Source organism: Mus musculus, chromosome 7, assembly GCF_000001635.26.
Source record: "Mus musculus strain C57BL/6J chromosome 7, GRCm38.p6 C57BL/6J".
NCBI lineage: Eukaryota > Metazoa > Chordata > Mammalia > Rodentia > Muridae > Mus > Mus musculus.
This window is the reverse complement of record NC_000073.6, coordinates 123,075,102-123,101,609: the sequence shown is the minus strand read 5'-3', so window position 1 is coordinate 123,101,609 and position 26,508 is coordinate 123,075,102. Positions and strand designations below refer to the sequence as shown.

Below are 26,508 nucleotides of genomic sequence, written 5' to 3'. Positions count from 1 at the left end.
TCCATAGATTGCTTTCTGAAGTTCACAGACAGAAAGCCGCTGTAGTAGAATGCTGGCCTCTTGCCTTTATCAACAGTATCCAAGGACACAAGACTAAAGTTTCTTCTTTCCATACTGGGGATGGAATGCTAGGCTAATGTCCTACCACTGAGCTGCATACCTCCTCCTCAAGGCCAGCAAATCTTATGGGTGTCTTCAAGACTTATCATAAGTCCTTGTCTGGCTTCCTGCTGGACCTTGCTGGACTGAGTGTATTCATTCATTGGACATCTGTATTTGTTAACTTGGGTAAGTTGACAAAAGCAACTCGCAATTCCAGGGCAGAGCACATCAAGCTGGTGAAGTCATGGTGACAGGTGCTGGAGTCCGTGAGTCACATGGCATTCAAAGTGGGAAGCAGGAGGAGATGGATGCTGGTATTCAAAATGGGAAACAGGAGATAGATGCTGGTGCTCAGCTTGCTCTCTCCTTTCACTCAGTCTGGATCTGAATGAACATGAATGGGCTGGTGCCCTACAAGGGCGGGTCTTCCCATCTCAGCTAGCCCCTCACAGACACCCCCACAGGTGCATCGTTTAGGTGACTAGCTGAAGTGATAATCCAATCACTATCATAATACTCATAGCTCAACTTTGTCTCAAGCATTGTATACTCTATTGCAGTATGGTGGTCCAAGGTCCGGATCCTCTCCTCTCCTCTCCTCTCCTCTCCTCTCCTCTCCTCTCTTCCCCTCCCCTCCCCTCCCCTCCCCTCCCCTCCCCTCCCCTCCCCTCTCCTCCCCTCCCCTCCCCTCCCCTCCCCTCCTCTCTTTTTTTCTCCTTTCCCTCCCTCCTCCCTTCCTTTCTTCTTTCCTTCCTTTCTTTTTTTGTTGTTTTTGTCTTTCTTGTTTTGTTTTTCCAGACATGTTTTCTCTCCATAACCCTGGCTACTCTTGAACTCACTTTGTAAACCAAGCTGACTCAGAGATCCGCCTGCCTCTGCCTCTCAAGCACTGGGATTAAAGGCATGTGTGGCTATGGTCTGGATTTCTTAACTGGTTACCGACACAGACAATGAACTGTTGATTGGGTTTGTGTCAGGCTCCAAAGTGTCCCTGCTTCCCTGGAGCTAGGGACCAAAGATGAAAAGGAGATTTAAAAAAACAAAAAACAAAAACCCCCCAAACCCCAAAAAGGTATTGAAGAAACAGCAGCATTGCCTCTCATACTTTCCTCCTCAAACTGTTGTTTGCAATAGCGTTATTTTGAATATATGTAAGTGAATGTACAAGAAAGGTTCTACCAGATAGGGGAGAAAAAGGATCTATTCAAGAAAGCTGGATAGTAGTTGATAGCGGCATGGCTTCTTAGTGTACTGTAACTGGAGCGTGAGGTGATAGGCTAGTGAGTCTTTCCTGAATTTACTAAAAAGGTCACAGTCAAATGGTGAAAGAACAAGTTTGACTGGACCATCTTGTTTTCGTTTTGCTGACAAGATCTCACACTGTAGCCTAGGCTGGACTGGGACTCATTATTTATGTAGGCCAGCATGCCCTCAAACGCTCAGTAATCCTCCTGCCTCAGCCTCTGAACTGTTGAGGTAACAGGCAATAGCCACCACATGGCATGGGCCAACAGGCATGGGCTGACTCCATCTGCAATTTATTCCATCGTTCATACTCCACTGACCTCTAATTCCAACCATTGAGGCACATGTGACCTCTTACATCAAGCAGGGTAGTCCAGGCATTAAACAAGTAATTAGGGCTGGCGTATATCTCAGTGGTAGAGAGCTGGCTTAGCATGCACGGGACTCAAGTCAGATGTCTATCAAAATGAAACAGCACAATCCTCTCCTTAGTAGCAGCAACCAAAAAAAAACAAAAAACAAAAAACAAAAAAACGACCCAATAATGGCACGCAAAGGTAACTGAGGGGGCTGGGAGGGTGGCCCATGAGGTAGTGTGTTTGCTGTGAAAGCCTGAGGGAGGACCTGAGTCTGATTCCCAGAAGCCATATAAAAATGCCGGCTGTGGGGACCATAGCCGTAATCTCAGGCTGGGGAGGCGGAGACAGACAGATTCCAGTCTGACCTAAGTGGTGAGCTCCAGACTAAGAAGTCTCTCAAAGGAGATAGATGGGTCCTGAAGACGACACCTAAGGTTGTCTTCTGACCTCCACACATACGTGCATGTGTAAGCATATCTCCCCAACACACGTACCACATGCACATGCATGCACACATAAATATATCTATATATATATCGATATCGATATAGATACGAAAACAGCTAATTGCACAGATGCTCCAATCTTTATTGAAGGTCTGCTGCCCACCGCCCTCTACTTCTTTAGGAGATTCCCTCTCTAGGCTAGCAGGAGGTCCTGAGGCAGCATGGTTGACAAGTACCACAGTAGGGGCCAAGTTTATCTTCTGTCTGCTTGTTTGTTTAGAGACAGGGTATCTTTGTGTAACCCTGTTTGTCCTGGTACTCACCCTGTAGACCAGGTTGACCTCAAACTTAAAGATCCGTCTACCTCTGCTTCCCAAGTGCTTGAATTAAAGGCGTGTGCTACCACCACCCAGGATGCCAAGTTAAGGCAACTTCTGGCAGACAGGATAAGAAGCTTGCTGCAAGACACACAACTCGGGTGGAGGTGTGGTGGGGACATCCTCTTGGAGATGGGAGAGGAGGAATGGGATGAGGAACAGTCAGAGGGCAGACTGGTAGGGGGATAACGACTGGACTGTAAATAAAAAAGGTTAAATAATAATAGTAATAATAATAATAAGTAATAGACATACAGCTGGTTCATGGAAAGCTAAGAACTGAGCCTACTCATGGCAAAATGAAGACTTTTAGTCACTGTGCTGTATGCCACCTCTCCTATAAGAATCTCACTGCTGTCCCCATTTTATAGACGAGAAGATGGAGGCTCAGGGCAGACTCTGTTTAAGGTTACTGAGTCTAGGAGCCAAATCAGAATGTAGGTAGATGTAAGTGATTTTGCTGCTCACTACAATCCCACACCAGCACTGCAGGGGCCTGTGTCAAGGCCTCGGCCATACTGCAGTGTCTAGTCATTTACACATGTCTCCGTTCACTAAGGCTACAAGACCAGGCTATTCAGTTCTGTTTCACTGGCCCTAGAACAGTTTTGGTGTTTAATCCACTATGCAAATGTTTGCTGAATGAACTAAATAACCGATAACTGGAGGAATGATTGCTAGGGAAGTTTCCAGACCCAGGGTATGGCCTCAGAGACTGTGTCTGAGCCTGTCCTCGGCCTCAGTAACAAAGCCCTCCAAAAGGAAGAAAGAAAGAAAACGGGGCGTAGCAAGGATTCCAGACTGGATTCCATGACGTCACCCGAAGTTGGATGTCTGCAGTCGTAAACAAAGGCTCTTGTGACATGGCCCCTGGCCAGGCTAGCCACTCAGCTCCTGTGGGGGAGGTGGTTGAAGAGAGCAGCCCCCATGTTGGCCTCTACCCTGTATTCAGCCTCTGGATTTAGCAGGTAACTCCTCCAAGGGAAAAACCAGGACAGGAAATCATGTTGCCATGGAGACCAGAGAGGCCTTTCCAGACAGAGGGAAAATAAACACACTGTGCTTGGACTTAACCCCCACCAAGCCACGGAGGCCTCATCTCCTCGCTAGAGAGGCCCCAGCTTTCTCGAGAAACTTTGAGTGGCCTCTCTTCCGAGTACCCTCGACGTCAAGGGCTCCATGAATGGGTTACTTGACCTTAGCAGTGTACCTGGGGCAACAGGAGCCTGGGGGTGGAGGAAAAAGCCCTTTTGTAACTCCACCTTCAGGCCTCCTCAGACTCTCAGAGCTGGCAACTGAATTCTGACCATGACGAAACATTTATGTTGTGTCTGTTGTAGGCCAGGTTCTACCTACTTTAGAGTTTTTAAACTCATTCGGTCCTCATAGCAATCATTATTATGATACTTTTACCAGTGAGGAAACAGGAGACAGCCAGAGATGGAGTGGCTCTTATAAGGTCATCTATAGTTGGTAGTGGCACCAGAATTTAGTGTACTTTGCAATGTTTGAACTACAGATTCATTGTACAGTGTGACCCCCCCTGTCGTTTGATGAATCACTATCCTGAATGATTGTTATGACAGGTTAAATTCAGTGTGCAGTTAATGAGCACCTAATGTATAATAGGCACTATATCGAGCATAGAAAGAGTAGCAAGAAAGAGACAAAGATGATACCAGGGCACACAGCTTTCGGTACAGAAAGAAGGGTCCTTCTTTTCAGTCCCAAGGTGGGAACAAGTTGGGTCTTTGGGAGAGGTGAAGAGAAGCCAGAGGAGCCGAGGAAGCAAAGGCCGGAGCACACAGGGAACAAGGGGGATTAATTTCTAATTGAGGGCTGGAGAGACGGCTCAGTGGTTGAGGACACTTGACTGCTCTTCCAGGAGGTCCTGAGTTCGATTCCCAGCAACCTCATGGTGGCTCACAACCACCTGTAATGAGATCTGATGCCCTCTTGTGGTGTGTCTGAAGAGAGCAACAGTATACTCACATACATAAAATAAATAAATCTTTTTTTAAAAAAATCTAATTGAAGGGGTAGAGTTTGCTCCCATATCTGACTCAGAGGAAGCAGTGAGGAAATCAGTCTGTGCCCTGCCAGGACCTGTGCCTGTCATGGACCTGGGGCCAAACCAGTCTGTGCCCTGCCAGGACCTGTGCCTGCCATGGACCTGGGGCCAGCCCCTTCTGGCTGACTGCCAAAAGACACCCACCAGGGTTATCTGTCTTGATAAAATCATTACTTTTTAGGTTAACATATGAAGCGATGGGTTTCCTCGTGGCATCCTCATCCGTACATGTCATCGCTCTCTGCTCTCATTTGTTCCCCATCCCCACCTCCCTCTCCTGTGCTCCCTCACTGCCGCCCACCACTGTATTTCCCCTTTGAGAACTGTCTCAGTTAACCCATTACTTGCGTTCCTATCCCATGTATATGTTCGTTTGCTTCCTATTGCTATGGTGGAACACTCCGACTCAAAGGAACTTGGGGAGGAAAGGGTTTATTTGGCTTACGCGTCCTGATCACAGTCCTTCAAAGTAAACCAAGGCAGGAACCTGGAGGCAGGAACTAAAGCAGACGCCATGGAGGGATGCTGCTTACTGGCTTGCTCCCTAAGGTTTGCTCAGCCTTGCTTTCTTATACAACTCAGGACCACCTGCCCTGGGGTGGCGCTGTCTGTGGTGAGCTAGAGCCCTCCCCCACCCAACATTAATCAAGAAAATGTACCACAGGCTTGCCTATAGCTCAATTTGATGGGAACATATTCAATAGAAGTCCCCTCTCCCTAGGTGACTCCAGCTTGTGTCAAGCTGACAAACTAACCAGCACAGTGTATCCCACTACCCTCTCCATTACCAACTTCCCTAAAGATCTCTTCCTACGAAACCAAACAGACAAATATCGTTTCAAATCTAAGACCCACATACAAGAGCCGATGTCGTTCTTCTTTCACTGCTGAGTCTCAGTCCCACTCATTGCCCTGCAAATGCATGTTTTCACTCTTCTTTATGGCTGAATAAAGCCCCACAGTGTAAATGTACCACATTTTCTTTATCCATTTATCTGATGACAGACACCTAAGCTGGTTCCATTTCCTGGTGGTTGTGGATAAATATAGATAAGCATAATAAACATGAATGTGTAAGTATCTCTATGGCATGCTGACCTAAAATCCTTAGGGTAAATGCCCAGTAATGGCATAGACAGATCACATGTACACCTGTTTTTGTGTGGCCCACAGACTAAGAACGGTTTCCCATTCTCATACTATTGAAAAAAGATGTAAAGTAAAATAAAATAAAATAAAATAAAATGAAAAGCATTTTTAAGTTAAAATGTGAAAAGAGAAAAGGGGAAATTAAAATTTAACAGAAAGAGAAAATAATTAACATGCTGTTTGATGATATAGGAAAATCACATAAAATTCCAGTTTGGAGCCGGGCAGTGGTGGTGCACACCTTTAGTCCCAGCACTTGAGCGGCAGAGGCAGGTGAAATCTCAATGAGTTGCAGGCCAGCCTAGAAAATATGCTGAGTTCCAGAACAGCCAAGCCTACACAGAGAAATCCTGTCTTGAAACACAAAACAAAACAAAATTCCAGTTTGGGTGTTGTAATGGTTTGTGTATGCCTGGTGTCAGGGACTGGGGTATTGCTGTGATAGGCCTGACCATGCTTTTGTTTGGAGAAATGTGGATTTGGGGACTTTGGAAAGTGGTAGAATGCTTTAAGTGGGGCTTAATGGGCTATCCTATGGAAGACTTTGTTGCTGAGAGTAATCTGAACTCTGCAAACCTGGCCCAAGAGGTTTCAGTGGAGAAGAATTTTAGTGTGTGGCCTGGAGACTATTTCTGTGTTATTTTGGTGAAGAATGTAGCTGCTTTTTGCCCTTGTCCAAAGAATCTACCTGAGGCTAAGGTAAAGAGATTTACATTATTTGCATTGACAAAGGAAGTCTCAGAAAAGCCCCCCAGAGACTCTGTTCTTTGGTTAAGTTATAGGAAGAGCGTTTTGAACAAGCATAGCAAGCTTAGAAGGAAAAGCATAAACTGCATGGCTTGAGTATTAAAGGGGCATCAGGAAGTTAAGTGGAGGTGTGGTGGTCTAAGTGAGAATGTCCCCGTAGCCTCGTGGGTTTGAACACTTGGTCCTCAGATGGTGGTGCTGTCTGTGGAGGGAGTATGTCATTGGGCATGGGCTTTGGGGGTTTAAAGACTTGCACGGGGCTGGAGAGATGGCTCAGAGGTTAAGAGCACTGACTGATCTTCCAAAGGTCCTGAGTTCAATTCCCAGCAACCATGTGGTAGATCACAACCATCTGTCAAGGGATCTGGTGCCCTCTTCTGGTGTGTCTTACACACTAGTGTGCTCATATACATAGAATAAATAAATTTAAAAGAAAAAAAAAAGACTAGCACGAAATCCTTTGTTCATTCTGTTTCCTGCTTGTGGTTCAAGATGTGAGCTCTCAGCATCCTGTGCATACCACCATGCCCACTGCCCGCTGCCATGTTTCTCCATCATGGTGGACTCCTATCCCTCAGGAACTGTAAGTCCAAATAAACCGTTCCTTTTATAAGTTGTCTTGGCCATGGTGTTTTATCACAGTAATAGAAAAGTAATTAATAAAAGATGTGGCAGAGCCAGGCTACGAACCAGGGCCTCCAGACCTCACTTTCTTCCTTCTTCTCTTTCTTCCTTTCTCTCTTCTTTACTTGCAAATGTTCATTGCAAGAAGTCATTGGTCTGGTTTGAGGCCTTTAGCCTCTGTTACATTATCAACACTGGATCGTCACCGGGACTCCTCTCAGTTATCTGGTTGTTGCCCTGTGCCATCGAGATCCTGCAGCTTTGGATCTGCAGGATGGGCCCCTTCATGTGCTCCAGCAGTTCATAGATGAGGTGGATGTTGGGGTGAACCAACTCAAAGTCCTAGATCTGGGCCTAGAATATAGCTGAGTTGATCAGCCCTCTACCTCTCCCTGACCCACACCACCAGGGCAAGCTCTCCCGCACTGCACTGGCTAGCTCAATGCCTCAGCCAGCAAGGAACAGGGCCAGCTCTTCTCTCAAGCCCTTGGGGCTGGCTTACCTGCACCAAGCTACCAGAGTCAGCTCTACTGTGCTGCCCAGACGAGGTGCAGAGCCTGCTTTCCAGAGTGCTGCAGTCGGTGAGGGGCTGGGTGGGCCTCTAGAGTTTTAGTTCTCAGCAACTGTTCCCCTCTCTCAGGATGAGGGTGTGTCCCAGAGGCTGGAGAGCTGAAGAAGTCACTCTCACACTGGATGTTACCTGAGCTGCTGCCTCGGTTGGCATAAAGGCTGCAGGTGGGGCCAGGAAGCTCCACTACTTTATAGTGTTTGCCCTGAGCACATAGGCTCCTTGACCTCTGCTGTGCAACAGTTTCCTCGATGTTTAAAACCTCCCATCCAAGGGGGAAGCTCTCTTTAAGACACAGGATGCTGTTAGAGGTCAGTGAAACAACAGGATGCTGTAAGGCAGTGGTTCTCACAACCTTCCGAACACTACGACCCTTTAGTACAGTTCTGCATGTTGGGGTGATCCCCAACCACGGGATTATTTTTATTGCTACTTCATAACTGTAATCACGTATGGAAGCAAAACATAAATTTGCTACTATTACGAATCATAATGTAAATATCTGATATGCAGGATATCTGAAATGCGACCCCTGTGAAAGGGTTATTTGACCTCCAAAGGGGTCATGACTCACAGGTTGAGAACTACTGCTCTAAGGGGCTATGGAACACTCCTTCTTGCAGGGAAGCTTTAAAAGATCAGGAGTAAACAACTCAAAATAGCATCAGGAAGTTCCTGAAACTGACTGGATTCTCTAATGCCTGCCCAACCCCACCCCCCAAGCTTATGTAAACTGTAAGAACTATAGAGAGACACTCTGAGGGCAACCAAACTTCCTGGAAGAGGCTCAGGAGTAACTGAGCTACTTGGAAAGGACACTCTCTGTGATGATTTTAATAAGAATGTCTTCCATAGGCTCATAGATTTGAAGGCTTGGTCACCAGGGAGTGGCACTACTTGAAAGGGATTAGGAGGAGTGGCCTTGTTGGAGGAAGTGTGTCGCTGAGGGTGGGCTTGGGGGGGTTTCAAAATCCTCAGCCAGTCTAAGCGGCTCTCTCTCCCTGCTGCCTGTGGATGCAGATGTAGAACTCCCAGCTACTTCTTCAGTCCCATGTCTGCCTGTGTGTCACCATGCTCCCTGACACAATAAGGACTAAACCTCTGAAACTGTAAGCAAGCTCCAGTAAAATACTTTGTTTTTAAAGAGTTGCCTTGGTCATAGTGTCTCTTCACAGCAAATGAACAGTGATCTTACATTCCCCAACCTGTTGAACTGCCTTGCAGTTTATGTGATACACCTCAGGTTTCTAGCTTTTATAAGCTGTTACCTATGTTGCAGTGTGCCTTGGTGATGCAGCTGTCATTTGTGCTCTTTTAAGTAACCCCTCACCTATATTCCTGTAAATAATGCCAATAAAACTCATTGGTCACCAAGTTTTTGGTAGAATTGATATTTTAGCTTGTCATATGTTCCTTTCTTGCCCCCCCCCCCCCGCAAGAATAGTATTATACAACAACCTTAGGCTCGCCCCCTCGGTCCTTACGAATATGGAGCTTTGGGGCCTCCAAAATCACAGCGAGACTTTAGTCAAACTCATCAATCTCCCTGTGCCTTCCGTTTATCTTTGCCATGTAAGGATTATCAGAAGGATTAAACTTAGTGGTACATTTACAGAACACTTAGTGGATATCATAAGCCCTATGTCTTGGGAATCTGAGAGGTCCTGAGTTCAAAGGGCTGTATGGCTTCCTATTGGTTTTGACAAATAGTAACCCTGGAGGATAGGAGGGAGGGGAGCAGGTTTGACATATATTCTATGCCCCATAGCTATGGGTTCTACCTACATTAAAGATGCCTCTGCTACCCTCATGGCCTTCTGTATCTTAGTCTGTACCTCAGTCTGCTAGAGAGGCCACTGCTCCTCTTGGCTTCTCCAACCCCATCTGGCTACAAGAGCCCACGTTCTTAGCCTCATATCCTCTTGGGTTTCTTTCACTTCATCCTCTCTTTGGAAAATTTCTTTCCATGAAGTGCTCCTTATGTGACCAAATTAAAGGCTGCCTCCTCTGTCCTGCTGGGGTCTTACTGAAGCACTTCCCACTGAAACTCATTAGCCAAGCACATCTGGGAGACCTCATGGGTCCTGCCCAGCTTCCCCAAACTAGAGCTCCCCAGCTCCTTTCCACAGCATCTACAGTTGAATGCCCCATCAAAATATGTCACTATCCTATTCCCTAGAGATAGACAGAGGTACTTTCACATGTTGGTGGGTAAAAATCACAGTATGGCACAGGCTAAGCACACAGGGATTTGGCAATACATTTCAGCAGCTGGGTCCCTTTGACCCAGTAACTTAATCTTTAGGGATTCATCTCAAGGATAATAATCCTATCGGTGAGTACTGGGATGACAGTATGTATCTGACAGTAGTTGGCTAGTTAAATTAATTCAATCATGGACGTGGAGAGATGGGTCAGTGTGTACAGGCACTTGTTGCTCTTGAAGAGGACCCAGGATCAGTTCCCAGTTCAGAACCCAAGGTTCACAACCATCTATCTGTTACTCCAGTTCCAGGGGATCCAACACCCTCTTTTGGCCATCGAGTACTCATATGGTACATATACATACATACAAGCAAAATACTTGTATACCCATAACATAAAGTAAACAAATATAATAAAAAATTAATTGAACCATTTTAAGGGCTGAGTGGGGCTGGGTTGTCACTCAGAAAAGTCCTAACCCTGACTAAGCAAATGCTCTACCGCTAAGCAACATCCCAGTATGTATGTATGTATGTATGTATGTATGTATGTATGTATGTTTATGTATGTATGTATGTATGTATGTATGTATGTATGTATGTCTATGTTCATGCCATGGCAGGAGTGTAGAGGTTGGAGAACAACTTTTAGAAATCTGTTCTCTCTTTCTACCTTGTGGGTCCTAAGGATAGAACTTAAATCCTTAGGGTTGGTGGCATGTACCATTATCCACTGAGCCATCTCTCTTGCCCCACAAATTGAGTGTTCAGTAACTTGCAAGCTTTCTAAGCTCCAAAGATAAAAGCTGCACCCAAGTCTAATACAGACTCCTTCTCACCCATCTTCCATCTAACAGCTGGATTACTGGTAACAGCTGGATTACTGGTAACAGCTGGATTACTGGTAACAGCTGGATTACTGGTAACAGCTGGATTACTGGTAACAGCTGGATTACTGATAGATGAAAAGATAACTGTGCAAACCTTAAATCCCACATTTATGGGGCTAGACGGGAGAATCAAAAGTTTGAGGTCATCCTTAGCTACAAGGAGTTCCAGGCTAGTCTAAACTACTTAGTGAGAATCTGTCCTGAGACAAGGAAGTTAGGGATGGGGGGATAAATTAAGTATTTACATATCCATACCATTAGAAGATGTCCTATCTCATTAATAGAAGAAAATTACAGATTTCAGAACAGGAAGTTAAAAAAATCCATTTATCTCCCCAGGTTCTGGGAATCAAAATTTACCTTCAGTAAGCTACACAAAGGCAAGGGCATAGCATGAGCTTAGGATGTGTAATGTGTGTAAAGGTCTGGACCGATCCCTAGCACCAAACACAAAACAAACTCCACTGTCCTGAAGACCTTTTCATAGAAGTGGTGTCTTCTAATTATCTTCCAGTATTTCATTGTGTGCATGTGCCACAGTTTGCCATGGAGTATCAGAAAGCTTAGCTTTTATAGCAATAAACTGTATATTATATTATACGATACACAATTGTTATACAGTGATCCATTGCTATATAACAAGTTACCCCAGAATTCAATAGCTTAAGACATCAAACATGTGTCATTCCATCTTCTCCCAAGGTTGTGGCCAGGTATGTGTCAGGCCTGTGGTCTCACCTCCTAGCTTGGATCTAGGAGATTTTCCTCCAGCCTAACTCATAAACGTTGGCAGACCTCCTTTCAGTTTGCTGGCTGTAGACTCTTCCTCTGTTCCTTGACACATGGCCCTCTCCATACATTACAGATGAACAGAGGCGTTGTCTCAAAGAGAGCCAGGATGAAAGCAGAATCTTATCACCAAGGAGGGACACGGATTCTCCTCATTTGGGCTGACTCTGTTAATGGGAAGTGGTTCACTCTCTCCTACATTCAAGGGGCAGAGACTTTATAAAGGGCATGAATAACAGAAAGTAATCACTGGGAGAGACATGCCTGGAGTGGTGGTGCACACTTTAATCCCAATACTCAGGAGGCAGGCAGGGCTCTATGAGTTCAAGGCCAGCCTGATCTACATAACGAGTTCCAGGCCAGCCAAAGCTACAGAGTGAGGCTCTGACTCAAAAAAAGAACAATGATCCAGGTATAGTGGAGCACACTTTTAATTCAAACACTCAGGAGGCAGAAGCAGGTGGATCTCTGTGAGTTGGAGACCATCCCAGTATACAAATCAACTCCCAGGCCAGCCAGGCTATTTAGAGAGACCCTGTTTCAGAAAAAAGAAAGAAAGAAAAAGTCAAGGACACTGCCATCCATACAACTCTAAGCACAAAGTCAGAAAGTAGGCCTGAACGGTGAGTGTGAAAGGGACGATGGAAGAGGCACCATCAGTCCTACGCAGGAGCTGACAGGCAAGGCATTATTAATTCAACAAATACACGTGGAGTACCTGACCGCCAGCCTGGCATCATGTTTATATATCAGCAATAAAATGGTAAATAGAACAGAAAAGTCTCAGGCCCCTTGAAGTCAGCAGTATGGCAGAGATGAGCCGAGGCCACGAAAGAGCTAAAAGCACAAAAACCAAAGCCTCATAGTTCACAGGTGACTTACAGGCAGACTCCTCAGTCTGTGACTGACAGGACATGGGTGAGTCACGGCAAGGGAACACTTGAGGGTCAAACTCCCAGGCTCAAGGTTGGGTGGCTGGTGGATCCTAGTGCTTTTCATGTCAGAAAGGAAGTTGGAAGGAGAACAGACCTAGTGAAAGCTAATAGCTTATATTGAATTTAAGGAATCCACATGGGCACAGGCCCACCATCCTAGCTACTTAGGAGGCAGTGGGAAAAGGATCAGAAGTGTGAGGACCATGCTGACCTACAGAGAGAGTTTAAGACCAGCCTGGACAACTTAGTGAGACCTTAACTTTAAAAAGAACTAACTAACCAACCAACCAAATAACCAAACAGAAAACAAAAACAAGAAAAAAAAAACCTGAGAAACAAACAACAAAACAAACAAAACTCAGGACTGGGCATATAGTCTTTAATCCGAGCACTCAGAAAGCAAAGACAGGCAGATCTCTGTGAATTCAAGTCCAGCCAGGTCTACATCGTGAGTTCTAAGGCTATGTGGTAAGACCTGTTTCAATAAACAAACAAAGCATGAACAAACCATTTGTTTAAAGGTCTGGAGTTGTAGCTCAGTGATACAGTGATTGCATGTGCAAGGTACTAGGCTCAATTCTCAGGATGGAAATAAGAATTTAAAGAATCAGCGGGCTACTAGGTGATATTCAGGAGCTGAGTGGACAACAATGGAGGACCTTGGAACTGATGTCACCTCACAGTAAGAAGGCAGTGATGCGACGGTCAGTTTTAAAGCCATCCCAGTGAATGCAGAAAGAAAAGAAGGCTTGCAGAGTGTAGAAACTAGGAATCTATAAGGGATGGGAAAGAGACAAGAGACGAAAAAGAAGACCAAGGGGGACGCAGCATCTGGAAGGGTGTCATGGATTCTGTGAAGGGATCTGGTAGAGAAAATAATGACTGAGTACATTAAAAAAAAAGCCCTCAGGCACCCGGTGTGTCTCCACTGGTACAAAAAGGAGGTCACTGCCTGCAGAGAGGGGAGTGGGAAGATGAACCACTGAGAGCCAAGGATGGAGAGAGGAGCGCAGACCACTGTTGAGTGTTCACATCCTGTGGACACATGCCCGAGTTGGGAGACATTATCTAAATGAAATGTCCTTCCCGGAAGCATCTAATGTCTGAACGGCTGCCAGCCTCTCCTATTTGATTTGCTCCTAATGCACAGTTCCATTAGGCCAGGTGATCAGGCGAGAAAAGCTGAGGGTGGCCTGTCGTCCTGAGCTCTGGGACAGGAAGTAACACAATGTCCAGTGGACGGTGAAGCAGAGGCCCCCAGAGCTCAGGCAGCAGATGGTGCGAGTTCCCAGACTTCATGTACAGAACCCGAACGGACCCCCCCCCCGTTCTCCCTCCTCCTCTTCCTCCCTGGTTTATATGAAAAGCAGAGGCTGAATCCACCTGGTTTTCTTAGTAATTTTAAATTTTTAATTAAAACATAATTCTATCCTGGGCCCCTTCTCTTTCCTCCTTCCCATCTCCCCCTCCCCTCTTACTTTCTCTTTCTTTATTATTGTTACACGTGCATGAATATATAAATACAACCTGTTGAATCTGTTTAGTATTGCTTCTCTGTATGTGATTTCAGGGCTGACCACATGGTATTGGATAAACAATGAGGGGATTTGCCTCTGAGGAGGACCAATTCCCCTCTCAGTCATTAGCTCCTGGGCCTCTTTGGCTCCCTTCTACTTTAGCATGTCTAGTATTTTTCTCAGTGCTCAGGTCTTGCTTAGGCAGCCATAGTGTTGTGGTGTCTCGACTGAGAACCCGTCATTTCTTTTCTTTTCTTTTTTTTAAGAATGGGTAATTTTCTTATTTATTTATTTACTAATATGTAAGTACACTGTAGCTGACTTCAGACACTCCAAAAAAGGGTGTCAGATCTCATTACAGATGGTTGTGAGCCACCATGTGGTTGCTGGGATTTGAACTCATGACCTTTGGAAGAACAGTCAGTGCTCTTATCTGCTGAGCCATCTCACCAGCCCAACTCCGTCATTTCTAATAGACACAATCCAACTACAGCCTTCATGGTCCTCGACTCTATCTTTCTGCCTCTTCTTCTGAGATGTTCCCTGGGCCTCAGGGGAAGAGGCTGTACTGCAGATGTATCCTCTGGGGTTGGCACCCCTGGCTCAGTTGCTCTCTGTATCTTGAACATTGGTGGCTTTTTGTGATGACCTCTGCTGAAAAGTGATGTTTCTTGGATGCAAAACCATCTCTCTGTACACTTCTGCCCATTCTAATAAATCATGTGTGTGTGTGTGTGTTCCCACGTGTTTCTGGGCGTGTCCTTGTGTGTCTACCTGCAGACTTGCTGATTCTTTGCTTCCTTTTTCCTCTTGGGAGACTCAGAAAACTGCATGGAGTAGGTAGTATCAGTAGAAGAAATTGGGTTGTGTTAGCTTCCCTTCCATTAGCATCCTTGTGGCCCTGCATGAGGAAACTGTTTTCACATGCTTGTGCGGATCTAAGAGTACAGTGACTGTATGCGTGCAGGGTGGGGTGGGTATTTTAAGAGAATAAAAAACGCTTGCCAGGGTTGGTTTATGAAGTCTCATCATCCTTTTCAATCAATACTTTGAGGACTTTGCGTTTCTGCGTAATTCAGTTGCAGTAGTGGGGGAGGGACACCCCACTTTCATCTGAAATCTGTGCTCAGTCCCTCTCCAGGCCACTTTCTAAGGAGCTCCAGACTAAGGTCTGGAATAATACTACATTTATTTATTTTATTATTCAGTGCCAAGCAATTAAACCCAGGGCCTTAGGTTCTCTAAGCGTGTGCTCTGTAGCCAAGCAACACTGTGCCCTAGGAAGTTTGAATCGTAAGTTGGAAATAAAAAGTTTACAAAACATCAGGCTTGAGATTGTCTTCCATTGGAAAGTGAGCATTTATAAAAGCCCTGATATCAGGGCTTTGGGGAGCTTTGAATGAATTTGCTGTTTGCCCCTCCCCCATCTTCCCTTTTGCTACTGCTACAACCCGAGGCTCCTCTCCACACAGAGCAGGCACCCCTGGGTGAGTGTAGACCTCTCTCTGGGAAGAGCTGAGCTGTGAGTTCATTCTGAGACACCAGCTGTGTGACCTTGAGCTTTGGCCACCAAACCTGTTTTTCCTAGCTGCTTTTCCTCACTCGTTTTCTTTTTTAGGAACATTTTCATCCATGCAGAAAGCTGAGAGAAAAATGCTCGGACAGCCGATATGACAATATAGAATTAATAATCTGATGGTGAACTTACCCTTCAGGGGTATCCGGCCTTTGAGTATTTATTTATTTATTTTTATTATTTGTGTGTGTGTGTGTGTGTGTGTGTGTGTGTGTGGTGTGACGGTGCTGTGCTGTGGAGTTAGTTTTCTCTTTTCACCTTTACATGAGTTTGAGGAACAGACGGAAGTCAGCAGGTTGAGCAGTCCGACCATCTGACTGGCTCCACGTCCAAGCTTTTGATATTGATACTATTATCTGGAATACAGACTAGTTATTCTGGGATTCATGGTCATGCTCCCATCAGTCCTCCACCATGGTCCATCATTTCAACCTTCCTAGATTCAATCATTGTCAATATTTTGCTCAACTTGCTATACAGGATGTATGTGCCTGAATTGGTCTGTAATACACCATCATATGTACCAGTAATTTAAAGGCTTTGTATATCTCCCCTAGATAGTCTGACCTGTATCACCTAGAAATAATATTTTCCTACATAAGCACAACGCCAGGATCACAGTCAAAGAGAGGTCCCAATGACTTCCTGATGCGATTTCACTGTGGAGTTCTTCCTCCAACTCAAGTATCCCTTGTTTCTTTTATGGCCGTTTCAGTTCTTCTCGTAAGGCTTCAGTCTGGTACTGGAAACCAAGTTTATGTCTCTCAACATTTTTTTCTTCCTGCATTTTGTGTACTCATTAGTAAATAACACTGGATTTGGAAGACTCTAAGGGAATCTTCGTGTAGAGCATGTTCCTAGGGCCTATCTGATTTCTTGCTAGGGAGGGAGAGCTAACTTTTCCCCAGCCTTGTTTCCCTTCTGGAAAATGAACAGAGTAGCTCCATGCAGTTTCTACATGCGCAGTCAGTGTGAGGACTCTACGCCATAACGCTTGTAAAAGTGCTCGGTAAGGTTCCCGGAACACAGTTTCCGTAAACGTCCTCGCTGTTGTCACCATAACAACCAGCTCTCTTTGGCTGTGATTGCCACCGCCATCTTTAGTCTCTTAAACTCCAAGGCATAGTGACGCTTGAACTTTCTGATCACTTCCTCGACCTTCTCGGATATCTTACAACTTGATCTTGCCCCTCCCCCCGAAACCTAATTGGTGACTCTCAGCCAGGTGAAAAACTCTCTTAAACCCCCCAAGAACTCAGAGTTGAGCCTTCCCCATCCTCCTAAGGGTAGCTTCCTTTTCCAGAACCGTAAGGTGGTAACTTGCAAACGGCTCAGACAACATCGAGGCATCATCTGATGCCGTGCCACCCAGGGAGGAAGGGGATGCTTCGTCATTGCTGGCGCTGCGGTGACCTTGGTGCTGAGGCTGTCTGCACACAGCTGCTGCAGTGCTGTTGAAGGGATGCTGGGGAAAGGAGATTGGCTGGCAAGGGAAGTGAGGAATGTGCTGCCAGAACTCTGGGCTCCCAGCCAGATGCTAATTATGATGGCCTGGGGGTGCCATGGGCCCCTGTCAGCCCATGGAAGGAAGTGTGGGGGCTGGTGGGGGTGGGAGAGGTGAGGGAAACAGGAAAGGTGACAGGGTCTGACAGGTTGGAGAAATACACTTGTTCCCCCAGGGTCCACCCTCCCTGCAGACCCAAGCTGTCTGGGAGAAATTGTGGCTGTCACCATAGTAACAGCAGCAGCTGATGTGTGATGCACGGTGTCTTTATTAGAGAACCCTGCTCAACCTTGTGCCAGCACTTTTCCATCTGAATCTTGTTTCTTCAGTGTACAGGACTTCAGATGTCACTGGTGGGGCTGGGGGCTGGTGTTTGGAGATGGAGCAGAGACGGGAATTTTATTATATTTCTGGGGAATGCAGATAGATGGCAGAGAAGCAGATTTGTACATGGCTGAAACATCATTTAAATATTCAAGCTGCCTCAAGAGAGAGAGAGACGCAGGACCCAGAGACCACTGTACCAGAATCCCCTTCAGGTACACACAGGCTGCTGAAGCAGTATAGCAGTATTCCCTTCTCTCTACACTCAGGAGACCCCTGTGGGAGGAATAGTCCGGGATACTGTGGTCCTGGCAGTCAGGGCGAACCTTGTGCCCCAGCCCTGAAAACTTCCACCTGGGAAGCACTGGCTTTCTCGTTCCCTCATTAAGACTCAACGTCATCATCTGTAAAATGTAGACGCTAGAAAACAGCATCTGCCTCCTCACGGTCATGGTGAGAACTGAATGCACTCAGGGGCTAAGGGGGTTGAAACCTAATACTGGGCCTCCGTTAGGGGCTCAGTATCCTCAGTACTCTTGCCTCGGCTCTGCCCCTGAGCTGCACTGGGACTGGGGCTGCTCCTATTACCCCACAACTACATCCAGCACTCCACCACCTCCTCAGCTGCCACTGTGGAGAATGGCACTCTCTGGCAGAGCATGACTATGAGTCACTGGTAACCAGTCCTTCCCCACAGAGGACAGCAGAATGTCTGAACCTAACGGCACTTTAGTGAGACGCTGGGGTACCAGACAGGGGAGAAATGGATGTTTCCTGCGGCAGACAAGGGCCGGCTCATCAAACTGCTGAGAAATCTAATGGGAGGGAGGTAACTATTTACTGGTCGTTTACTCAGAGATGGGTTCTCTCTGTGTGGTCCAGGCTAGTCTTAAACTCATGGTCCTCCTGCCGCAACCTCCCAAGGGCAGGAGGCACCAAGCCCAGCTGTCTACTGTTGTTTCTGAGACAGGGTCTTAGGCAGGCCATGCTGGCCTTGAACTCAATATGTAGCCAAGCTTGGACTTCAGATCCTCCCGTCTCCACTTCCTAAGTGCTGGGATTGCAGGTGTAGGCCACCTTGCCCGGTTTATGTGGTGCTGGGGACTGGACCCAGGGCTATGTGCACCCTACTTGAGTACACTACAACTGGGTCTTCTGCTCTGAACATTTTTTCCCAGTGTGGTTCAGAAGGAAACATATAGTACCGTAAGAAAGTGTGAAGCTAGTATCAGGGCCCCGAGGAAAACTGTGGAAACAAAAACTATGAAAAACTGCAGGATCATTGACGTCTGGCTGATACTCTCCTCATAGAGAAAATTTTGGAGACTCTGCTATAAATGGAAGCTGGCAAGTCACAGAGAGAAGGTGTGAAAACAAACTGTAAATTTCTCCACTAATCAGGACTAAAATGTGTGGAGAGGGAGTGGGGCTTACCAAGGCACTAGTGCTGTCTAGTCTCCAGGGGTGTCTCTACCCAAAGTCACTGCTGACCTGAAGGAAGAGCAAAGAATGACCTCTCCTCAGAAGGTGGTGTGTGTGTGTGTGTGTGTGTGTGTGTGTGTGTGTGTGTGAGAGAGAGAGAGAGAGAGAGAGAGACGCAGGACCCAGAGACCACTGCACCTCAGTGCACCCAACTACAGTCATGGAGACAGATGAAGGAGTGTTCCCAGGGAAAGGCACAGAATTAGTGACGTCAGAGAGAAGGCCTCACAAGGTTCCCTCCAGGCCATTCCACCCACTGTGGAGTCAGAGTACCCCGGGAGGAAGATGAGTCACAGAGGCCTTGTTAACTGCACTGAGCAATTGCAATTTCCTTCCCCATGTCAATCTCGGAAACACACAGATTGTGGCTGAGCTTGAGGACAAAGACTAAAAGAACAGGTGCAGAAGAAAATCCTCCTGTCCTGCCCAGAACTTGTTGATGCAGGTAAGGGGAGTGCAGTACTCAAGACGGTATAAAGTGATGGTAGTATCGGTACTGAGTCCAGTCCTAAGAGTAAAATGTTCATCTAAAAGCAAAAGAAGAAATACATGAATAAGAGAACTCTGGTGGTTTGAATTAAAAATGGCTCCCATAGGTGCCTAGGGAATTATCATTAGAAGGCCTGGCCTTGTTGGAGTGGGTGTTGCTTTGTTGGAGGAAGTGTGTCACTAAGGGGTGGGCTTTGAGGTCTCAGATGCTCAAGCCTGGCCAATGTGTTACTATCTTTTCCTGCTGCCTGATGATCCAGATGTGGGACTCTCAGCTCCTTCTCCAGCATCATGTCTGCCTTCATGCCACCGTGCTTCCCCCATGACAATAATGGACTAAACCTCTGACTTTAGTGGACTAAACTGTAAGCCAGCCCCAATTAAGGGTTTTCCTTTATAAGAGTCGTTGAGGTCATGGGGTCCCTTCACAGCAATAAAATCATAACTAAGACAAAGATCTAGAGTGACAGCCTCCATGTTAGAAGCAGAGTCACTGAGTCATCACAGTTCTGGGATGGGAAATATTGTCTCTATCCTATAGACAAAGCCACCGAGGACTGCAGAGGTCTCAGGAGCTTGCTCATATGTGGGTGGCAGAATGACTGGAGTTCTCCATCCTTCCTTTCTGGTCACATGGCTGTCATTCTGCAAAGTGACAGAAGCTTCTCTCAATGAAAGGGAAATCTCTGTTTTCTCTCTTTCCTTGCCTTGTTGTGTGCATGGACTGGGAATAAAGAGGGGAGATGGTGGGTTGGTTCCAAGCCTGGGATGCAAGGGACCACACACACACTTTCATCTGCTCTTTGGGAACCTGACCACAGCCACATACCCAAGGCCAGGCTAGCTTTTCAGGAGGAGATGCGTGTTAGAGTGAAGTCTGAGTCCAGCTGGGGCCTGGACATCAACAGAGGCCAACCTGAATTAGCAGAGTTGCTGTCTCCAGCCTACAGTTGACCATACATGTATGAAGAAGTCCTAGCCCAGAGAAACCACCTTGCTGACCTACAGACGCACAAGCAATTAGGAGCAGTGCAGTTTTAAGCCATTAAGTTTTGGACTGGCTTTGGTTTAGTACAAGTGAATTGAAAGATCAAGGTATGTCAGTGAGTCGATGCTGGAGCTGGGGCTCATTCCAGGTGTACCCCTCCCTCCCTCCGCACTGTTCTTTTCACATTACGTTTCTCAGGAACGCTCACAAAGATTCCAATTTGATTGAGATTTGCTGTGTCTTCAGTACAATCCCATCATAGCTTTCCACCCAAAGTGAATTGAATGGAAAATAAATGTTTTAAAACGTATGCTGGGGAGGGGGGCGCTAGGGAGATGGCAGAGTGTGTATGTTAAAAATAAACACGGTGTTGTATGCTTATAATCCTGCACTGACACAGTGGGGATGGGCAGATTCCTGGAGCTCACTGGCCAGCCTGCTTAGCCTGATCAAGAAGCTCCAGGTCCCAGGGTCTCAGAAGACAAAGTAGATACGCTGAGGGGGGCAATGCTTGACATTAACTTCTGGCGTTTATATACATGCTGGCGTTTATATACATGCGTACACGGCCACGTATATCCAAACAGATGAACACATGCACACACACACCTACACATAAGCACTCCATATCCAGAAACATATACACATACTGTGGTAGTTTAAATGTAACTAGCCCCCATAAGCCCATGGGGAGTGGCACTCTTAGGACGTGTGGCCTTGAGAAGTGTGTCACTGTGAAGGTGGGCTCTGAGGTCTTATGTATATGCTCACATCCCTCCCGGTGTGGAACTCAGTCCCCTTCTGCTGCCTGCGGAGGAAGATGTAGAACTCTTGGCTCCTCCAGCACCAAGTCTGTCTGCACACTGCCATGTTTCCCACCACGATGATAATGAACTAGTCCTCTGAAACTGTGAGTCGTTTCCAATTGAATGTTTTCCTTGGTGTTTCTTCACAGCACTAAGACCCTAAGACACATACATATGTGCACACCTCTATCATACAGAAACACACATACTTTATGTTGGCTTCTTATCCCCATTAGAAGGCCCTCCAAACTTCCAGGTTATAGTACAATCTAAGTATATGCACTATTCCATCTGGGAAGTGTCTTCTTCCCTTGGCTTCTTGGTATTTCTGTTTACCACCCTTACCCTGGTCCAACACTTTTTCTCTGATGTAAGACTTTGCCTGCTCGCAGATCTCTATAAGACCTTAAATCCTTTTCAGGAATTCTCACAACCCATTCTTATGGGACGGTTGTTGGCCAGGCACCATGGCCACATGTCTTCTGACAACAGCTCCCTGCTTCCATTGATATCTCCTTCAAGAAAGAGGGAACTTGGCAGGCCTGAGATGGACAAATCCCTCAACAGTTCAAAGGCAACACTTCTCCTTGGTCATTTCTAGGCAGTAACCTCTTAGTCCATGGAATATCTTGTCTGATAATCATCTTAGTCAGCTGTGGTTGTGTGGAGGGGAGGCTGTGTTTAGTAGTTCATGTTGTCTGGTTTATGATGGAGCCCTTGGGTCCTGCTGTATCTGGTTTTCCCCTGATCCAGAGACTAGAGACTGGATAACTGATCCCTAATAGAAGCCATCAGTGCTGTGGCTTGGCTTATTTGCCCTGGTCACATTAGGTTTTCAGGGTCACTCGTCATCAACACTGGGGAATGAAGTACAGTTGCCTATGTCTGGTGCATCTCTGTCCCATGCTCACTTTAACAATGCATCCTTCATTGTCATAACTGGTCACTCTGATGGCAGTGGCTTTTCTGAACACTGCGAGTTCTCACAGTCAACCATCAAGCTTGACCAAGCCTCTCCCTCCCTCCCATCTCTTCTCTTTTTCCAATGGACTAAATAAAACAGTTCTTCTACTTTTCTCTGGCCAAATGGCTCAGACCACACTGGGATCATTGGCCATCTCACACTCTCTTCTAAGTGCTTCACTGGCAAATTAATTTCATACGAATTCAATGCCGTTTGGGGACACGACACTGGTGATAATTATTTGCCCCAGCACAGTCTGTATTTTTGCAGAATTCTGGCATGTGAATATGCTTGTTTGAGTGCAGCATACCTATGTTCTGCTTTATGCAAATAAGGGAAGGCTTCCTTAACCAGTGCACATACCACTGGTGGCTGCATAGGTTCTACTGTATAACTTTCTCCAGCAGTTCTCAAGTCTTGGCTACTTAGATCATTTGTGCTTGCTCCTATAAGCCAAGCACTAACCACAATTCCTGAGGAGGAGTCATTAGGCACTTTGGCTATCATTATCTTAAGACAAATTTCTATCCATTGAATTTCTCAATTAAAGAGAAATTTAGTCCCCAGATGTTGATGCAACTGGGGAGGTGGTGGAGACATGAGGAGACATAGCCAGAGGAGGTGGGTCACTGGAGGGCAGGCCTACTGGATTCTAGTCCTGTGCAGGCTCCAGCATGGCTGACTCCTCGCTGCTGACTGAATGGAACCAGCCTTCTCATCTACGAGCTATTCCAGCCATCGAGCCTTTGCTTCCACAATGGACTGTTTCCTCTCAAACCATGAGCCCAAATGATGCCCCCTTCCTTCCTTCAGGTGTTTCTTTCAGGTATGTTGTCACGGTGATAGGAAAAAGCAACTAATACAGAAGGCAAAGGTGGCCACTCTGGAAATACCAACAGCATCCTGCAACTTGGAGAGAAGCAGGTGAGGAGAGGAGCCAGAGGGTGGGGAGACTAGCATCCCCTTGCTCATGTCTAGGCCCAAGAGAGAGCTGAGAGGCACCTAGGTCTGGCACTATTTAGTAGAGAGGGTACTTGCTATCACATTGCCTTCCATGAAAGAGAGCAGATAGAAGAGAACCCAAGGAAAATCACCCAGCTGTGGCCTGTCAGGCAGAGACACCCTGCAGTCTACTTCCTCAACACCCCTGGTCAGCAGTTGGAGGGTAGGATCACCGGATACGAAAGGGAAGGAACACCCAGGGCCAAGCCTACCAGGAACAAGGGTTAACTCAACTGCAGAAGCCGAGTCCAGGACCTCCTCCCCTCTTTCTCTTTGCTGCTTCTCCACCTGTCTCTGATGTAAAGACAAATGAAATGCAGCGAACCAGCAAGCTCAGCCATTTCTTTCCACATCTGTGGGTCAGTAGATACATTCAGAAACTGACGATTCTGGAAACCAATTTAAATTTTCTAAAAGGATAAAAATCCATCTAGAAATGAAGATTAAAACGGCACACACAAATTAACAGCACAGAGGAGCTAGCAGTGTTTGTATCAGATCATAGGACATGTTAAAGAATACAAGATGACCAAATTATATCAAGTCATACTTGAAGTCTTCATCAATGAGCTTGGAAATTAAAATCCCAAAAGAATTAATTTAAAGAGAAGAAAATTTAGATTGGCTCAAAAAAGTAAAATCCTGAGTTCATAGGGCTAGAGATGTGGCACAGGAGTAAGAACACGTCTTACTCTCACAGAGGACCTGAGCTCAGGTTCCAGTAAGCACACCAGGGGCCTCACATCTGCCTGTAGCTCCAGCTTTCAGAGATCTGTTTTTATCTCTAACATCACCAGCATATATGCACGCACGCACGCTCTCACACACGCACACACACACATCTACAGACACACACATGAAAATAAAAATTTTAAACAACCAACCATCAACAATAACAACAAAATCCAAGGGTCAGGGTAGAGGGATGGCTCAGTGATTAAGATGACTGACAATCATCTGTAACTCTAGTTCTAGGTGACCTGGCATCCTCTTTAGGCCTCCCTGGGTACCAGGTACCCACATGGTGCATAGACTATGTATAGGCAAAGCACCCACACACAATTGGAAAAAAATAGTTGGAAGAGCAATTCTTAAAAAAAGCAAAGAGACAAGAGCCAGGTGTGGTGGCACACACCTTTAATCCCAGCACTTGGGAGGCAGAGGCAGCCAGATTTCTGAGTTCGAGGCCAGCCTGGTCTTCAGAGTGAGTTCCAGGACAGCCAGGGCTACACAGAGAAACCCTGTCTCGAAAAAAAAAAAAAAAAAAGCAAAGAGAAAGAGACAATAGAAACTCGAGGGCTGACCAGATGAGGGCTCTTGACGCCCAGCTGGACAGTTAGCTGAGTTCTCTCCCTGAGACGGGACCCACATGGTAGAAGGAAAGAACTGAGTCCCATAAGTTGTTCTCTGCACATTTACACACACACACCTAAAATAAATTAAAAAATATATAATAATTTTTAAAGTAAAACTTTAGCTTTTGCTTGGAAACAGAGGAATATGCCAAAGACTGGGATTAAATGTCTAAGGAGGGTATAGCAGAACAAAGATAACTGGGAGCTACTAGGTTCCTGATCTCAGTGTCAGGTGACATTGGGTCCAAGACAAAGAGTGCGGAGCTCCAGGGAAGCCGAAAGCAAGAACACACTGTCCCGCAGACTCTAAGGACCAACTCTTAGCCTAGAGTCAGTAAGGAACTTAAAAAGAAAGATATGGAGGATCCAAAGGTCAGTCAGTCTGTCTGTCTGTCTTACTTAATCACTTTGTAGCAGGGTATTTATTGTACACTCCAGGCTATCTTCAAATGGGTATATAGTCAAAGGTGACCTCGAATAGCTAAGGTTGACTTTGGACTTATTTTTCCAAGACAAGGTTGGCTGGCCTTGAACTCACAGATCCTTCTACCTCTGCTTCCCAAGTGCTGGGACCACCACCACAACCGTTGTTGCCTGACTGACCTTGATCCCCCTGTCTCCACCTCTCAAGTACTGAGATGACAGGTATGTACCACCTCACCATTTATGTGGTACTGAGGATGGGGCCCAGGGCTTCTAGCTTCCTCAGTGACTGAGCTACATCCCGGTTGTGGATTGTATTCACTCTGAATGGAGATATGTTTAAAGATCAACTTTGCAGTTTTGTGTCAAGTGCTATAACACCAAATGGTGAACACATCTTTTATGGTCCTGTAGAATTTTTATAGTAATAAAGGATATTAACAGTCTGCAAAGAAACTCTTAAAGATCTCTGAAGCAGAAATCATAATTCACTTTCTTTTCTTTTCTTTTTTTTTTTTTTCTTTTTGGTTTTTCGAGACAGGGTTTCTCTGTATATCCCTGGCTGTCCTGGAGCGTAATTCACTTTCTAGGCATGATTCAAGAAATAAAGAAGTAATGAAATGAAAGAGAAGGGGAACTGGAGACTCAGGGGTCAGAAGTGAAGAACACTTGTGGCTCTCACAGAAGACCCACATTTGAGTCTACTTACATCCATGCGTACACATTATTAGAAATAAACATAAATCCAAAGAAAGCTAAATCTTGAGTTGAATAAACAGAAAAAAAGAGGCAGCTCAAACACATTTCACTAGGAATACAAAATAGAAAGACAATGTTCTGGGAAACTTTTAACAATTAAATTAACATGTATTTCAAGAAAAACACAAATAATTACCAGAATAAACACATTTTTATTTTATTTTTTTAAGATCATATTAAAGACAGGTTTATTGGGAAGCTGTTCTAGGGTGGCTGAGTTCACTGGCCCCAAGGACCAAAGCCAGGGAACTTGCCATGGGGAAGGGGAGGCAGGTAGAAGAGGGAGAGAAAAAGAAGTGGGCAATCGTGCAGAGAAAGAAGAGAAGGGAAGAGACAGAGAAAGAAGAGAAGAGAAAACCACATTTTGATTTGTATTTGATCATTTTTTAAAATGTGTGCATGAGTGTTTTGCCTGAATACATGCATGCAGTTCCTATGAAGGCCAGAAGAGGATATCGAGTTCCTTGGAACTGGAGTCGCAGACTGTCGTGAGCCACCATGGGGGTACAGGGAATTGAATCTGGGTCCTCTGCAAGAGCAGCTAGTGCTCTTAACCACTGAGTCATTCTCTTCTCTTCTCTTCTCTTCTCCTCTCCTCTCTTCTCTTCTCTTCTCTTCTCTTCTCTTCTCTTCTCTTCTCTTCTCTTCTCTCCTTCTCTTCTCTCCTTTTCTTCTCTTCTTTCTTTTTAAACATTTATTTATTTATTTATTTATTTTTATATAAGTACACTGTAGCTGTCTTCAGACACACCAGAAGAGGGCATCAGATCCCATTACAGATGGTTGTGAGCCACCATGTGGCTGCTGGGAATT

General features: G+C 45.8%; 1 protein-coding gene and 1 long non-coding RNA gene across 12 annotated transcripts in view, besides 1 other annotated feature; one reads left to right on the top strand and one right to left on the bottom strand.

Annotated features, from left to right (window-relative positions):
- Tnrc6a (trinucleotide repeat containing 6a) overlaps positions 1-26,508 on the bottom strand; it is a 164,196-nt gene that overhangs the window by 93,687 nt on the left and 44,001 nt on the right. The window lies entirely within an intron of this gene.
- Positions 1,743-4,916: an enhancer, noted in NCBI's record as "VISTA enhancer mm1484". NCBI's record gives its function as "enhancer in: limb[6/6] | eye[6/6] | heart[6/6] | facial mesenchyme[5/6]" and the evidence as "EXISTENCE:transgenic organism evidence [ECO:0001131][PMID:17130149]".
- Gm39084 lies at positions 3,372-26,014 on the top strand. 2 transcript variants are annotated; one of them, XR_003946873.1, is made up of 4 exons: positions 3,372-3,497; positions 22,970-23,080; positions 25,078-25,158; positions 25,478-26,014. It is a non-coding gene; the product is annotated as a predicted gene, 39084 (long non-coding RNA). The 2 variants fall into 2 exon arrangements; XR_001778285.2 differs by lacking the exon at positions 3,372-3,497 and adding an exon at positions 17,184-19,354.